Genomic DNA, 15,428 nt, shown 5'->3' on the forward strand with positions numbered 1-15,428 from the left:
GAGGTGCAGAGCCTCAGGCAGCTTTACTTACAAAGAGGAAATAACCCTAGATCAAGGACCTGGGTTCTTTTTTTTTTTTTTTTTTTTTTAAGATTTTATTTATTTGGGATCCCTGGGTGGCTCAGCGGTTTGGCGCCTGCCTTTGGCCCAGGGCGCGATCCTAGGGACCCGGGATCGAATCCCACGTCGGGCTCCGTCGGGCTCCCGGTGCATGGAGCCTGCTTCTCCCTCTGCCTGTGTCTCTGCCTCTCTCTCTCTCTGTGACTACCATAAATAAATAAAAATTAAAAAAAAAAAAACTTAAAAAAAAAATATTTTATTTATTTTTTTCATGAGACACAGAGAGAGAGGCAGAGACACAGGCAGAGAGGGAAAAGCAGGCTCCATGTGGGGAGCCCAAGCAGGACTCGATCCCCAGACCCCAGGCACACCCCGAGCCAAAGGCAGATGCTCAACCACTGAGCCCCCAGGCCTCCCAGGGGCCTGGGCTCTAACTCCAGTTTTAGCCTCTTAGAAAGTGTCTGACTGCAAACTACTTAATCTTTCTGTACCTCAGTTTCTGCACCTGTAAAATGGGGATCACAGTAGTGATCATACCTCCTAAGACTGGTGAGAATTAAGTGCCTTTCACACATTAAACATGTCATAAACACCAGGCATTATTATTGCCCTTCACAAAAGCCTTGTAAAGTAGGCTATAACCCAATTTTATACAAAAAGAAACTCAGAAAAGATTTAAGCTCCAACCCAAATACTTGCATAAAACTCTGCCAGGAATTCAGTCATAAGGAGCAAACCCTCCAGCTCCATGAAGGTACTAAGGAGCCAAAGCAAGGGGCTCTCGGGACTTGACAACAGGACCACATCCCTCAGCCCTAGCTTCACTGACTTCACTTTGCTGTGACCCAAAGGCCCCATGTGACAAAGGATAAGGGATCAGAAGAAGGCTACAACCAGTGAACACTTTCATGGACTCCAGCAGGGTCTCTGATGACAAGAGACAAGCTTCACCTTCAAGCCAGCCTCCTCTCGTGATTTCCCTCTGACTCTCTGAAGAGCCAAGCAAAGGGCAGGAGCTCTATTCTCCTCCCCAAGACAGATTAGCACCTTCCACTAAGCAGTTGCACCCAACCTGGATGCACAACACAGTGCACAGGTGGTAACAAGGTATCCCAAGAGTCAGAAAACACCATAGGACGTTCTGACTCTCAAGGACGGACACCACCCACTGCTGGCACCAGTTGGGCTTCAACAAGCAAAACCCACTATGACCCTAGTCCACCAAGGCCCTAAGCAAAGCAGTGAGCTGGCTGGGCTGAGGCCATGCATGCTCCACAATGCTAGGTCAGCAGGTAAGCTACCAAGATGCCACACCCATAGTCACCCAGGCCCATGGCAGGCCAGCCCCACATTCCCATGAGATTAGGCTCATTCGAAGGGTGGCGACTGGTGACACCGTCTGGTCTCTCCCACCCCCACAGAGGGCCTCAGTGTGGAGAGGCTGCTGGGGGGGGGGGGGGGAGTATGCCCCACCCCCACTGCGTGTGCACATTAGCGTGTGCACAATCACATGCACACACACACATAATGATACCAGTGAGGAATGAATCCTTGATTGCAGATTAACATCAGGCCAGATTCCCAATGGGGACAGATGACAGTGAGAAGGGACGTGAGTCAAGGGACCCACCACCACTTGTTGAGTAATGATGGGGGACAGAAGAATACAGACGGCAGAGAAACAGGACAAAGGTGAAACAACACAGCTTAAAGTAAGAACAGGAGAAGTAAAAGAGAAGGTGAGAAAAGGATAAAAAATGGGAAGAGGAGGTTTAAAAAGCTAGTAGGGGAGAAGGAAGTAGCAGCACAGGGAAGTGAAGGACAAGTGCACAGGGCAGCGTCACAGCGGTCTCAGGGACCTGCAGCCAGACCCCTGCCTTCCTGAGCTAACCTTCCATCCCAGCTGCGGTCTCACAGCCAGGCAAGTGTGAGATCCAGAAAGGTGAAGGATGCACTCGAGCCAGGAGTCAGGAACAAGCACTATGGGAGGCATCTCAAGTCTTCTAACAGACACTAGGCCAACGACAGGAAGGCAGGAGGCCTGGCGTTGGCAGAGAAAGAGCATACTCCTAAGAAAGGATGCAGTGTCCCCCTAGAGAATCAGGGGAAAACAGGAGTCCCAGGCAGAGAAGCTGGGATGTCCACGCACAATCCCCTGCACAGCTGCCCAGGCAGGATGAGGGAACTCACCCATTCCCTAGGAAAATGAGGCAAATTCCCTCAATGCCAATCTGGCTACAGAGGCAGAATTCCCAGAAGTCTCAGGACTGCTGCCACTCCTGGGACATCTCTGAGAGATAACATATCAACTGCAGTGGGACAATCATGCCAACTGTCTCTCTAGACCCAGCTGGTAAGCACAGCATCCAGCTTAATGCTGGCTTTCACATGTTCCCTGTTCAGCCTACAGTACTAATCAGTGCCAGCCCTTTTCTGAGGTCATGGGCTAGAGAAGGCACTGTCTAGTCCTTCAACAGTCTGCTTTTATGGAGGGAGCTTCCATTCACATGGATCCATGGGTGGGAGAGAATCCTCACGTGTCCAAAGGAAGGATAACAAAAAGAATTCTGGTTCCTTCTCCTGACTGTGGTTCTAGTGCCAGGAAAAAAAAAAAAATCTGCTCAGATGTCCTGGGAAGCAGCTGAGTCACGGAGCTCATCAAGAATGTGGGAGGTAGGGGAAAAGGATGGGCTGCAGGAGAACCAAATATCACACATAAAGGCTGTTATGCCTCGCCAACGCGCACAGAAGCAACATACTCAAAAGATGGCACACCAAACACAAACCTGAGGCTCTAACCCCCAATGCTCTGTCCCTTCACTCTGACCCCACTTATACATCCCTTGTCAGGATAGAGGCTAAGGTTTGGTACTGGGAGCCTGCTGCTCCCGATCCCCCCAGCCCCCTCTCTCTGCTCTTCAACCTGCCACCACCATCTCCCAAGTTTCCTGGCTCCTCCATTTTTTCCTGGTAAGGCCCCCCTAATATGGTGAACTCTGCTACCCCATGCCCAGCCCCAACAACTGGGCAATGAGGGGACAGGGAAGTGCTAATCATTGGTTCACAAGGGGAGAAAAACACTTGATGCACATATATATGCTATCACCCCAAATTCCCCCCACGAAGACCAAGGCAAAGCTTTGTGACATTCTTTCTACAGTCCTCCAATTATATAGTTTTAGCCTGTTTTCTGACTCTTTAAAATCACTTATTATCTTAAACTTCATCTTAATCCAAGTTCCTCAGTGTAAAACTATTGAGTGGAGGGTGACATTGGGTGCTTTACCCCAGGAACTGCCCCCAACCCATGTCCTAGGCCCCACACCCTGACAATGACTCTCCCCGTCTCATGGGACAAGGAGTGCCAAGTGCTCTTGCTGCAGTGCAGCATCAGGTTCCGCTCTCCCAGACTAGCACCTTCACCTCTGCTCTAATAGCAGAATGAAACCTCCTAGCAAGGAGCTTCAGAGTCTTCACAATTTACTGGTGACAAAGAGTACAGAATATTTGTGCAGGAAAGGACATTGGTCCACTCTACTCAGTACCCTCTTTCCAAAGTTTGCCAAACTCCTTTCGAATTTTCTATTCTTTAGTGCAAAAATCACAGTATAACAATGCTGGAATTTTAAAAAATTCACTCCAGCCAATCATTTTCATATTTGCATGCTTTTTCATGCCCCTATCCACATAATTGGCCTTTTTAAATTTTTAAATTATATCATAAACATGTTCCATGTTGCTACATAGTCTTTATAATCATTGCTTTTAATGGTTGCATAACATTACTGAACTGCATTTACTATAATTTACTTAACCATTTTTCTATGATTAGACAGATTATATTCAGTTTTTCACTATTATAAATAATGTTATGAAAGTTCTTATTTTCATACTTTGTTTCTTCTTTTACATGGAAACAGTATACACAAATTCCAAGCAATAATATGACTAGATCAGAAGTAATGATCTTTTACAATTCTTGAGATTATAAACCTTTCTTCTTTTTCTTTTTTTTTTTAGATTTGATTTATTTGCTTGAGGGTGGGGGAGAAAGAGCACAAGCAGGGAGAAGAGCAGAGGGAGAGAGGGAAGCAGGCAGGGAGAAGAGCAGAGGGAGAGAGGGAAGCAGGTTCCCTGCATGGGGTTCCACCTCAGGACCCCAGGATCAAGACCTAAACTGTCAGCAGATGCTTAACCAACTGAGCCACCTAGGCACCCCTAAAACTGCTTTCTAAAAATACTGTTTACATTGCAGTAATATATTGTTACCATCTCTATAATCTTATATACGTTAAATGTTCTCATTTTCAACTGTTGCTAGTTTTAAATATATAATGATGCCTAGTGAAGCTGAACATTTTTTTTCGTTTGCTTCCTGCTTCATCTTCCTTCCTGGACTTTGTAAAATGCAAACCAAATCATGTGCACATTCTCTCTCTCTCTTTCTCTCCCTCTCTCTCTCTCTCTCACACACACACACACACACACACACACACACAATCAAACCAAACCAAACCAAACCAAAATATGTCCTCACACAATCCAAATAACTGAATAATGTATTTTAATGAAAAGTAAAATAGAAAAGAGGAAAGTTTTATGATTCAGATTTCTTCAGTTTATAAGTTTCTATGTTTGTACTACACTTGAAAATATGTTAAATATCTAATTTATGGTAAAAGTGAGACTTTGAGCAAAAAGTGAGTTTGCATGGATTTACCCACAGCTCAGTAACAGAAAATGGGTTCAATGTCTATTAAACCAAGATTCCTGGCCAACATTTGCCAGTTGACTGATGAAGCTCATGAGAAGAGTCAAGGACTTCTTCCCACCTTACGATGAGGTGAAGGGCACTGGGGACATCTATCCAAAATATCTCCTCGACTGACCATTTTATTGTCTCAGGTTCCATTATTGGAGAAGACTTAACCCAAGAAAAAAAATAAATAAAACTGTCCCCTACGAATTGAGGCAATGGACATCTTCATCAGGCTGATTAACATAGAAGAAACAACTGGGACCTGAAAGAAAAAGAACCTGCACCAACAGGAAACAAAGGCACGGGAGGGTCAAGAATATAAAAAGAAGATTGCTGCTTGAAACAAATGTTATCTACTTGAAAAGATGTCTTAGGATTCTTCTACACCCAGGACAGGTGCATGAACCTTTGTGGAAAGCAATTTGGCAATCTGTGGCAAGAGAGCTAAAAATGTTCATCCCATTGGACCAGTAATTCTACTTCTAGGATTTCAGCCAAGTAAATAAACTAAGATGCAAATAAAGATTAAAATTTTTAAAAAGGCAACTGTAGTAGAATTCATAATAACAAGTTGGAAGTGCCTTGAATGTCCCAATGATTAGGGGATAATTAAATAAATTATGGGACATTCACATAAGGAAATGTTATACAATCAAACTGTGTTTTCAAAGAATTTTAAATGAATTAGGGAGAAACTCATCATAAGTTTTTTTTAAAGATACAATATGACTTATATTATGATCTTAATCCCTTAAGTATTGTTTTTGTATTTCTGTATTTGGATAGAAAAAGATTGATATATAGACATCAAAATACTGACAGTTATTATCTATTAATTATGGGTGAATTTTATTTACTTCTGTATATTTTCTAAATTTTCCAAATGTTCTACAGGGCATGTGTGTTCCTTTATTCAGCAGGTGGGAAAGCTTTTTTAACTACACACACACTCTGACCCCAGCGCATAAATTTTGAAGCTGAGAATAAATTTGTCAAGTCTTCAGAGTCCACAAACAAGCAAAACCTTGCCTCAATTATAGCTCTCTTGGGACTTTTTGGTGTTTTAAAGTCTTTTTTTTTTTTTTTTTTCTGAGTAAGCCCTACATCCAGCATGAGGCTTAAACTCATGACCCCAACATCAAGGGTTGCATGCTCCACCAACCAAGCCAGTCAGGCGCCCCAAAGTCTTAAACCTAATGAAGCACTATCCCACCCATCACAATTGCCCAAGAGCCAGGTACCTCTATCCAGAGGGCTTTGGCACTCTCCAATCTAGTTGGGTTTGGGTTTCATACTTCCTATTGCACCATCCTCTTAGACAGGCTCACTCTTTCTCCTGCACGTTTGGTTCCTTACTCTCTAGTCTTCATAAGAGGAGCCCCTGCCCTTGAAGTGAATTCAATATTCACACCCTCATCAATAACTATCTTCCTCTACTGTTAACAGCGCCTAAGCCACACCATGCCTAGTGCTCTGGCTAAACGAAGCAGGAGCCCTGAGAAAGACCCTCAGTAGACCTTTCCTTCTTGAAACTTTGGAGATGGGGCTTGCATTTGTTAAATAAATGGCTGAACAGATGAATGAAAAGATGGATAAATAGATTTAGGCTTTAGAGTTATTACATCATTAAAGCTGTAGTTTGCTTTATTGGATGTCTTTTTTTAAAATTTTATATTTAAGTAATCTCTACACCCAACGTGGGGCTCAAACTCACAACCACAAGATCAAAAGTCACATGCTCCACCGAGTGAGCCAGCCAGGCACCCCTTGGATATCTTATTTTTAAGACTGTTCATGTAGTTTGGAGATACAGAAAAAAACACAGTGAAATAAGAGAGATTCATCTGCTTGACCATTCTGATGCTTCTGAGGGAAATAAAATGGAAAGTGCTAACACAGATAAAGCCTCAAATGGTGTTGGCCCCATCATGAAACCATCCAAAGGTTCAAGTATGAAAAAAAAAACAAACATAAATTCATTTTATAAATTTGAAGATTTTTCTTTCATGTTACTTTATGTTGGCAGGAAAGGAAATTTCAGGGATTTTGCTCCAGAAAAAGTCAGGAAGGTGTTTCTTGACATGTGGTGGGACGTACAGTAGAACATCTCCTGTCTTGTTACCCTATGAGGGTGGGAGCTGGACACAGCAGAATCCGTGGCGAGTGAGAGGGATACTAACAGGAAATTGCTAAACTTCAACAGGAGAAAGTTTATCGGGAAATGACATCAGAGGTCTCAGGGGACTGTAACTCCGCAGACAGGAACCGGGGTGTGGAGGTTCAGAGCAGTCACTCAGCTAGTGCTAGAATATGCACGGGCCATGTGAACAGACTTCACCTCTGTTTAAATCTGCAGCATACAGGAGTGTGTCGTGCAGAGTTCCAACAATACCAAGGGCCCAGGAAAAACCACAAAACACAAACATAGCTATTTCAAAACACATCGTTGGGAGTGGACCAAAGATTATAACTTAGAAAGTGTGGGAGCAGTCTATCTCCTACTGTAACGCTACCACTGCACTTTGACAGTGTCATAAGAACAAATTCCAAATCATCTTAAGGCAGGAGGATAATGTGAGAGAGAAGGGAGTGCCCCAAGAACATGTTCCCAGTAAAAGCAGAGTGAGAAATGCAAACATCTACAGCAACAGGGAAGAAAAGGTGCCCCTGTGACACAGACGGCCCAAACCCTACCAGACCCTAGAGCTTCATGGGGAAGGAAAAGACCCTCAAGAAGGGATTGTCAAGGGGACAAATTTCAGGGAAAAGGCTGGAGAAACTGAACATTGATCTACCGCAAGAAGAATGCCAAAAGCAACAAAAATATTTTAAACTGTCATGACCTCTCTTAACAGCAGCTTCATGTATGGTCAGAGAAAATGTGGTAGTTGGAGCCAGTAGGAAACAAAGGTCTTCCCATGGCTCAAGGCTCCACCAGAGAGATCATAAGCACAGGGGGGCAACCACACCTGGTTTATAAATGAGCCTATTAAAACTGAGATCTCCAACTTTCAGACTTGTGGCAGTCCCCCCAGTTAGGAAACACAATGAGCACTGGGTTTCACTGCAGGGCTTCCTAACAGGAATCCAGAGCAATCACTTTCATTTAAAATTTTACCCAGTCTTTTGCAAAGTGCTGGGGGCAACTGTAAATGGCCGAAGTGTGTCTGTCGAAGTGTGTCTGTCGAAGGAGGAGATAGAGGAGATGTCGAAATGCTGGGTGCGGCGAAGAGGATGTGCAGGTGACAGCGACCAGTGTGAGTGTGTTCATTAAAACTCTTGGAAGGAGAAGACCATAAGAAAGGGTGTGCTGACTTCAGCTCCCCATCAATGTGGGAGAGTGAAGTGAAAGAGCATGTGTTGTAGAGTCCAACGGACTCTACTGAACTCTTCTGGGCCTGTTTCCTGGGTTGCAAGAGGGAGGGAATCGCTTTATAGACTTCAAAGGTGGCTGTGAGAATTAAATGAAATAATGTGTGAAAATGCTTAACAGGAGTTCTGGTAAAGAGGAAGCACTGGGTAAACGTTGTCGTTACGATGTGTGTGAAATGCCTCACAAGTACTATATGATTATCATTACTACTGCAAAGCTGCTCATTACAGGGCAGGCAGCTGCATGGCTGTCTCTACCCCTCAAATCTCAATAAGCAAATGTCAAAAGAAAGGCTGGAACACTGGGATCCCTCACCAGGAAAGGCACAAACTTCTCCTACTCTTCCCTCGACTCCAAGAACCATCATATTTTACATCTCTGAAATTCTCCAGGGGGGGTAAAAAAAAAAAACAAAAAAAACAGGGCACCTGGGTGGCTCAGTGACTGTCATGATCCTGGGTCCTGGGATAGAGTCTCGCATTGGGCTCCCCGCAGGGAGTCTGCTTCTCCCTCTGCCTGTGTCTCTGCCTCTCTGTGTCTCTCATGAATAAATAAATAAAATCTTTAACAAAACAAAACAAAAACAAGAGATCCACAGACTCCATCTTGGCCAGGCTATCCTGAAAGTTAACAGAACCCAGGCATGCAGGTCAGGCTCCAGGGAAAGGACTCAGGGGCTGCCTCCTGCTCCGCCCCCAGAAGCATCCCAATTGGGAGAGCCCCTTTGCAAGTGGATGGCCAAATTTAAGTCCTAGCTAATGGCACTGTGAATTCCAGCCTTTGTCCTTTAACTATAGTGTTTCTCAAGAGTATAAGGACAAGCAGACCTCACTTCCCACCCTCTTTATCTCAGCGGCCAGCCTCTGCGGCCAGAAAGGCACCCCACAGGCCCAAAGCTGAAGAAAGCCTTTTGCCCAACACCGGGAAGTGTCAGGAGCTCCTGCCTCAGCAGGGCTGCAACCTCCACAGTGAAAGAGCTCCATTCAGCTTTCAATCCTCTGCCTAAAAGAGATAAATTATAAAGCCTAAAAGGTTGGATGGGCTTAAAGGCAGGGGCCAGGAGATGAGAGAGCAGAGCAACCCAAGATTTGGAACAAAAGTCAACGGAGTCTTCCAGCTATAGTCTGGCTCCACCAACCATAGGCCCCCTAAGAACAGGAAGGAAGGGACCCATCCCTCCCGCCTCTCAGCTGCCCTATCTCCCCACCCTGTCCAATTCCCTGGCTCAATGATGGGCTACTACTGGGCAGGGCTAGGATTCTTCTCTCCCCATAGGCTGTCACACTATAATATTTGTTCTGTTTCCTTCCTTTCCAAAGCCTAACAGATTAGATTGCAGGAGTCCTATCCAGCTCACTAAGACAGTTGGAAAACTGAAAGTAAGGCAACCCAAACTGTTAAGGGTAGAAAGACATAAGTGGGGCAGTCCAATGTGCTAGCCCCGAGACCTTTTCCAACTCGTGGGCCTATATTGGCCACAGTAAGTAGTGCCATAGCCGCCTCCCTGAATCAGAAAGAGTATTTACTGCCCTGAGGCCCACAGCAAGATCTAACTTGAGGTACTTCAGCCTTTTAACAGGGGCATTGTCCACCTGTCCACCTGCCTCATGAAGAAGACAGGAAATCAATGAAGTGCCAGCTGGATGCACACAATGAAGACCATGTTCCTGCCATTTGGGAGGACTTTCAGGAAACACCCAGAAAGCAAGCAGGAGAGCTGGTTGTTCAGGAGGATTTGACTGACAGAGCTAATGCTTCTTCTCCTTTCCCATTTTTGCAGAATTTCTCCAAAACTAGGCACCAACCAAAACTTGCATGTCTTCAGGATTTATTTTAACCTTAGTAAAATACCGAGCTCAATACAGTTCAGCTCACTAGGATGACAAGACCGGACATGCAGGCCCCCCTTCCTTTTTAAAGAAAAGAGAAGAAAGCACCAACGAGGAAAGAGAAGGGCTTGCAAACTCTCTACCCAGGAGCAGGTGGTTTCCAAATTGATAACCAAGGTGATCACCCCTATCTGTGAGGTGAGCAAGGCTCTCATCGTCAACTAGCTGAAATACCACCAGGGGCGCCACAGACACTTTGTAGAAAGTGGGGCTGACAAATGGGAGACAAGATCTAAAGGCAACATCCAGAGGAAACCCTCATGCACCAACTTGGTGAACAGAATTTCTACAGGCTTGAGGTACTGCCACACTGCTCTTTTCCCTTCCATCCAACAGGTGCAAACAATTTGTGTACCTGCATTCATTCATTCATTCATTCATTCATTCAACAAACACCTGCTTAGCATCTGGGAGATGTCATACATCGACCTGGCCATAATGTCTAGACTACAAGCTAGACTTTTGCTATGGCAAAAGTCATTGCGTTCAAGTGGTACACATGGAGAAGACAAATAACTGAAATGATGATGCTTTTTAACAAGCCTCCCCCTGGTTTCTCAAAGCATGCTGGATCTGTTTTAGCAATCCAATCCACTTCGTGTTCTAGGCACTTGTGTACAGCCTGTGTCTTCTCCGACTGTAAGCTAGCTCCCCGAAGACAGAGGCTGGACTTATTCATCTCTGCCTTTCATATCCTTATTATCCATTACATGTCAGCTGAATGCAACCATGAAACACAAAACAAACACTTCTATTCGCTCCAGACCTTCGGTTTCACTGTTTCTGAAGGCTTTGCCACCAGAGAAAAATGATGGAGCTCCAGAAAGGAGCAGAGAGGGGACTGGCTTAGATATATTAAGAACATGAGTACAGTTTTGGAACTTCAGCCCAAGGGCAACCACCACTCAGTGGGCTGAGGTGCTTCTAAGAGCCACAGCTGGCTTCCTGGTAGAATGCTTTCCCCTCCCTCTTTTCTGCTGTTTACTATCCTCTGGAAAACCCCATTTGGAGCCCTAAAGAAAGAAAAGAGGAGGAGCGGGAGAAGGAGTTAGAAGGGGAAGATTCAGCTAGAACCCAAACTCACCAAGAAGGAAGGAAACCTTAGGCGAAAGGCTGGCGGGGCGGGGCGGGGGGGGGGGGGGGTGGCCTGGGGGAAGAGATGTGTGAGGCCCAAGTGGAGGTCGCCCGCCGCGCCTCCTCTCTCTCTCTGGAGGTGCCTGTACCTCTTCTTTTCATGCACCGCCCTTTTACCCCTTTCCTCCTTCTTTTTGAATTTTTTTTTTCAATTTTTGGGGATTTTTTTGTTGTTGTTAATCTGATGAAGTAACAGTCTTCAAAACTAGAGCAGAAAAGGGAAGCGTGTAAGGTGAGGAAGAAGTTGGTGAGAGCGAGAGACCGTCAGCTCTCTCATGGGTGCTTTCCCAATAAAGCACCGAACCTGCGTTTTAGGGCAGTTTTTCTTCGTCACCCCCAGAGGCCGGAGTTGCAGGAGCCCCAGGGCCCGGGCGGGCCCCCAGGGGAAAGGGAGAGCTCTCCCTCCGGGAGCACTGCAGGCCCGTCCTGTTGTAAGGTAACAGGGGAAGAGAAAACGCGGCTCCACGGCCCAGCGAGAGCCGAGGGACTTGCCTGGGACGTGCTCCGCTCCGCTCCCTCCCGCAGCCCGGCGGACGCTGCGAGGCCGGTGCTCCGGCGCCAGAACCCGCAGAGAAGTTTCGCGGCTGCAAACGTGAGAAAATGCAGCTCAGCAGAACCCCCGCCCCCTGCCCGCGGCCCCGCCCCCGCAGCCCGACCCCTGGCGGCCGCGACCTCCGCCACCCCGGACGCTCCGCAGGCCCGCGGCAAGGGCCGCCCGCCGGGATCGCCCGGGGGCTACGGGAGGCGCTACGGGAGGGGCTACGGGAGGGGCTACGGGAGGGGCTACGGGAGGGGCTACGGGAGGGGCTACGGGAGGCGCCCCGGGGGCTGCGGCCACCTTTCCCTTCGCTCCCCGCCCCGCCTGCGCGCCCTCGGCGCCCCCGCCGGGCTCCCGGCCCCCGCGCCCCGCGCCCCGCGCCCCGGGGGCGCCCCACTTACCCAGCCGAGCGGCAGTCGGGGCTCGGGCAGGGTGGGTCACATCGGGGTGGGGCGCCCCCGGCCGGCCGGGCCGTGGCTCCGGGGCGCCGCTGGCTCTCGCTGCCCAACTCTCCGAGCCTCCGCTCCTCTCGCTCTTCTCCCTCACCCCCACCCTCCTTCTCTCTTGTCTCTCGGCCCTTTTTTCCGGGTTAATTACGTTTCGTATTAAAGCAAAACCCAGCCCCGGATGTGAGTACAATGCTCCGCGGAGCCCGCCGGGGGAGGAGAGGGGTGCCGGGGCGCCGCGGGGTGGGAGGGGGCGCGGCCGGGCGCCGCGGGCTGCGCGGAGGAGGCGGGGGCGGGGCCCCGGGGCGGCCGCGGGGCGGGGGCGGGGCGGGGCGGCGGCGCAGGTGGGACCCCGCGGCCCGGCCCGCCGCGCCCCAGGCAGCAGGTGGCCGCCGCCGGAAGGGGGCCCGGGCCGAGGGCATCCTCCCGCGAGGGAGGCTCCTTTCCAGAGCCCCACCCCGCGACCTCAGCCGGGCCTCCCCGGGACCGTGAGCCCGGAGGCTTTTTGGCTTTCTGGGGCCGCAGGCTGAAAAGGGGAGGGTTGGGGTCTGAAGGAGTGATTCTCCCGGGCTGTCGCGAATGTGCCAAAGGAGCCCCGGGCGCCGGACCTCTGAACGAGGGTAGAGGGACTTTCTCAGAGTGTGACGACGCAGGACGCCTCTCCTGCCCTCCGAGCGGGAGGGTGCCCTGGAGAAAATGGGAAACACAAGCAGGCATCCAGGAGATAGTGCCAAGGGGAACCCGAGAAAATGCGCGCGTGGTCTCCTCCGCACAGCACCCCCGTGGGTATCAATCCCCTCCACGGTGAGGAAACCGAGACTCAGAGACGTTAAGTAATTTGCCTGCGTCCCACAGCTAATCAGCGGCAGGTCTGTCAGGTTCTGACGCCCGCCACCCACGTGGGGAGATCACCTAAATATACACAGAGTCAGGCCAGAACCTGGGAAACGGGGACACTTGGTGGACTCACCCTTGGGATGGAGGAGGGAGAGAGGCAGTCCTGGGGGTTCTGATGCAGACCAGTTTGAGGGAGAGGAGGACAAAGGAAGGCCCTTGAGGCTCTAGGACGGGGACTGGCTGTGCGGGGTGACTGCTCCACTACTGGGGAGAGGCGAGCCGAAAAGTCTCCAGGACCGGAGGCAACACAGCCTGACAGTAGAGGACCTTGAGCAGATAGGGGGGCAGCAGGACAGCACGCGCCTGCAGCACACACCCCGAAACCACACAAGTTTCCTCTTCCATTTTGATTGCCAAAGCAAAAATGAGCCACCAGCTCTCTCAGGTGTGAAAAAAAGGCCATTTGCTTTAGAACATTTTGCTTCGAATGAGGAAGGAAAAGGGGGACACATGAAAAAACAAAACAAAAACATTTCCTTTGAAATAAATACATCAACGTCAATATTTTTCTGCTCATGAATATTTTTGCCACCCATAGGTTTCAGGCAACATAGCATCTCAAGGAGCATGTTCTCTGGAACCAGATGGACTGCGTTTGAATCCCAGCACTGCCACTTACTAGCTTTGATCGCTGTGCAAATGACAACATTTCTGTGCCTCAGTTTCTATCTGGGTGGTTATGAAAAGTAAATGAGTTAACATTCGTAGTACTTAGATTACTGTGGAACATGAACTAGGTGCTATGTAAAAGTTTTTTTAATTTAAAAATTAGATTATGGCTCTCATCATGAAAAGGAACAAAATTCCACCCAGCCCCAAGCAAATCTGACTGGTACTGACAGTTTCTAGTATGAGCAATGAGATAAAAGTCTCAGATTTCATGGTATGGTTCAGATTAAAACCCATAAAACTCTACTCCCCATGGGGCCTGCCTGAGTCACTCAATCAGAGAGCCACAAATATTTTCTGAGCACTACTGTATTGGATGCCTGGGAAGCAAAGGGAGCCAAAGGCCTTGGGTCTCATTAGGGGGATACGAGTGTCACTAGAAGGTTGAGGCTTCAGCTTTGTATTGCTCTTACAAGTGTCACGAAAATAGCACAGGGAATAAGTACAGTCAGCCTTTAGAGGAACAAGACCTGTGGAGGGAGAAGTGTAGAGGAGTTTGTATAAAAAGAAGGAGACTTTGAAATGGGACTGAGGAGATGGGTACATTTTTACTGGAGGGGGAGCATTGGGCTAGGAGGAGGATCATCAGTGCACTTTGGGTGATATTCATATTTCACTGGGAGCCCTATTTACCACCACATTTGCCCCTGGCCAGGACCTGGCCCCAGTTAGACTACATTTTCTGCCCTGATTCCTCAACCTTATCCCTAGATTTCTGGGTGCTTCCTCGGTGGACGGCCCCCATCTCCTGTAGTGGACACCACGGAGCGAGTGTCAGCTGAGTCTGTGCCCTGCTGAAGCCCCTTTGCTATCTCTTGACCTGGACATTTTGAAAATACTTCAATTCCCTGATTTTATCCATTCATTTTTTTTCCCCATGCAATAGATAGTCCTGATGTCTGAAAATGTAACCACCTTTGGGGATAGGTATGTCAAAAAAGGACTTTATGGGGTGCCTGGTGGCTCAGTTGGTTGAGCATCTGACTCTTAATTTTGGCTTGGGTCATGATCTCAGAGTCACGGGATCAGGCCTCCGATGAGGCTCGCAATCATTAGGGAGTCTGCTTGAGATTCTCCTTCTCCCTCTGCCCCTCCTCCCCATGCTCACTCATGCATGCACGCTCACTCATGCATGCACGCTCTCTCCCTCTCTCCCCCTCTCCCTCTCTAAATAAATAAATCTTTTTAAAAAGTGGGGGGACCCTTTCACATCACCTATTTCAGTCCCCTCATCGTATCTGCAAGATAAGGTTCAACAATTTGCTCAAGGTTCTGCAGCTAATTAGTGGCAGAGTTGGTTCTAAAATCCAGGGTTGACTTCCCCCAGAATCTTCTAGTAATACTAGAAAGTATAGGAACCTTTCCATGAAGATGGAGACTTCTGGCCCAGAACCCAAGAATCTAAACAGTAGCCTATACTCAAAGAGCCATTTATTTATGCACTTTCTATTTATTTTCCATATTAATGGCTGGGTAACTAGATAGCCTAATAACCTCTGGTGGGGAGCCAGAGCACCCTCCAGGCAAATACATTGTTCTCTGTCCTTAAAGATACCCATTATATAAGGTACCAGGCTATAGCCAGGGCTCATTAGTTCCACTGGGGAAGGTGTGAGACTGAAGAGGCCAAGGTCATTGGTTGATCCTGATTTAGGGCAGTTAA

The 15,428-nt window shown here is 48.1% G+C and overlaps 1 protein-coding gene across 4 annotated transcripts in view; it reads right to left on the reverse strand.

Moving 5' to 3' along the window:
- Positions 1-12,487, reverse strand: part of PLEKHA2 (pleckstrin homology domain containing A2) — a 59,163-nt gene extending 46,676 nt beyond the window's left edge. Inside the window, exons 1-2 of one of the 4 annotated variants that reach the window (XM_025993630.2) lie at positions 12,155-12,487; positions 11,708-11,799 (exon numbers count right to left, since the gene is read on the reverse strand). The gene's annotated coding sequence lies outside the window, so the exon portion shown is untranslated. The remainder of the gene's footprint in view (positions 1-11,707; positions 11,800-12,154) is intronic. The other 3 variants (XM_025993633.2, XM_025993632.2, XM_072763479.1) reach the window with 3 other exon arrangements.
- Positions 12,488-15,428: the final 2,941 nt, after the last annotated feature.

This window comes from Vulpes vulpes, chromosome 7, assembly GCF_048418805.1.
Source record: "Vulpes vulpes isolate BD-2025 chromosome 7, VulVul3, whole genome shotgun sequence".
Lineage (NCBI taxonomy): Eukaryota > Metazoa > Chordata > Mammalia > Carnivora > Canidae > Vulpes > Vulpes vulpes.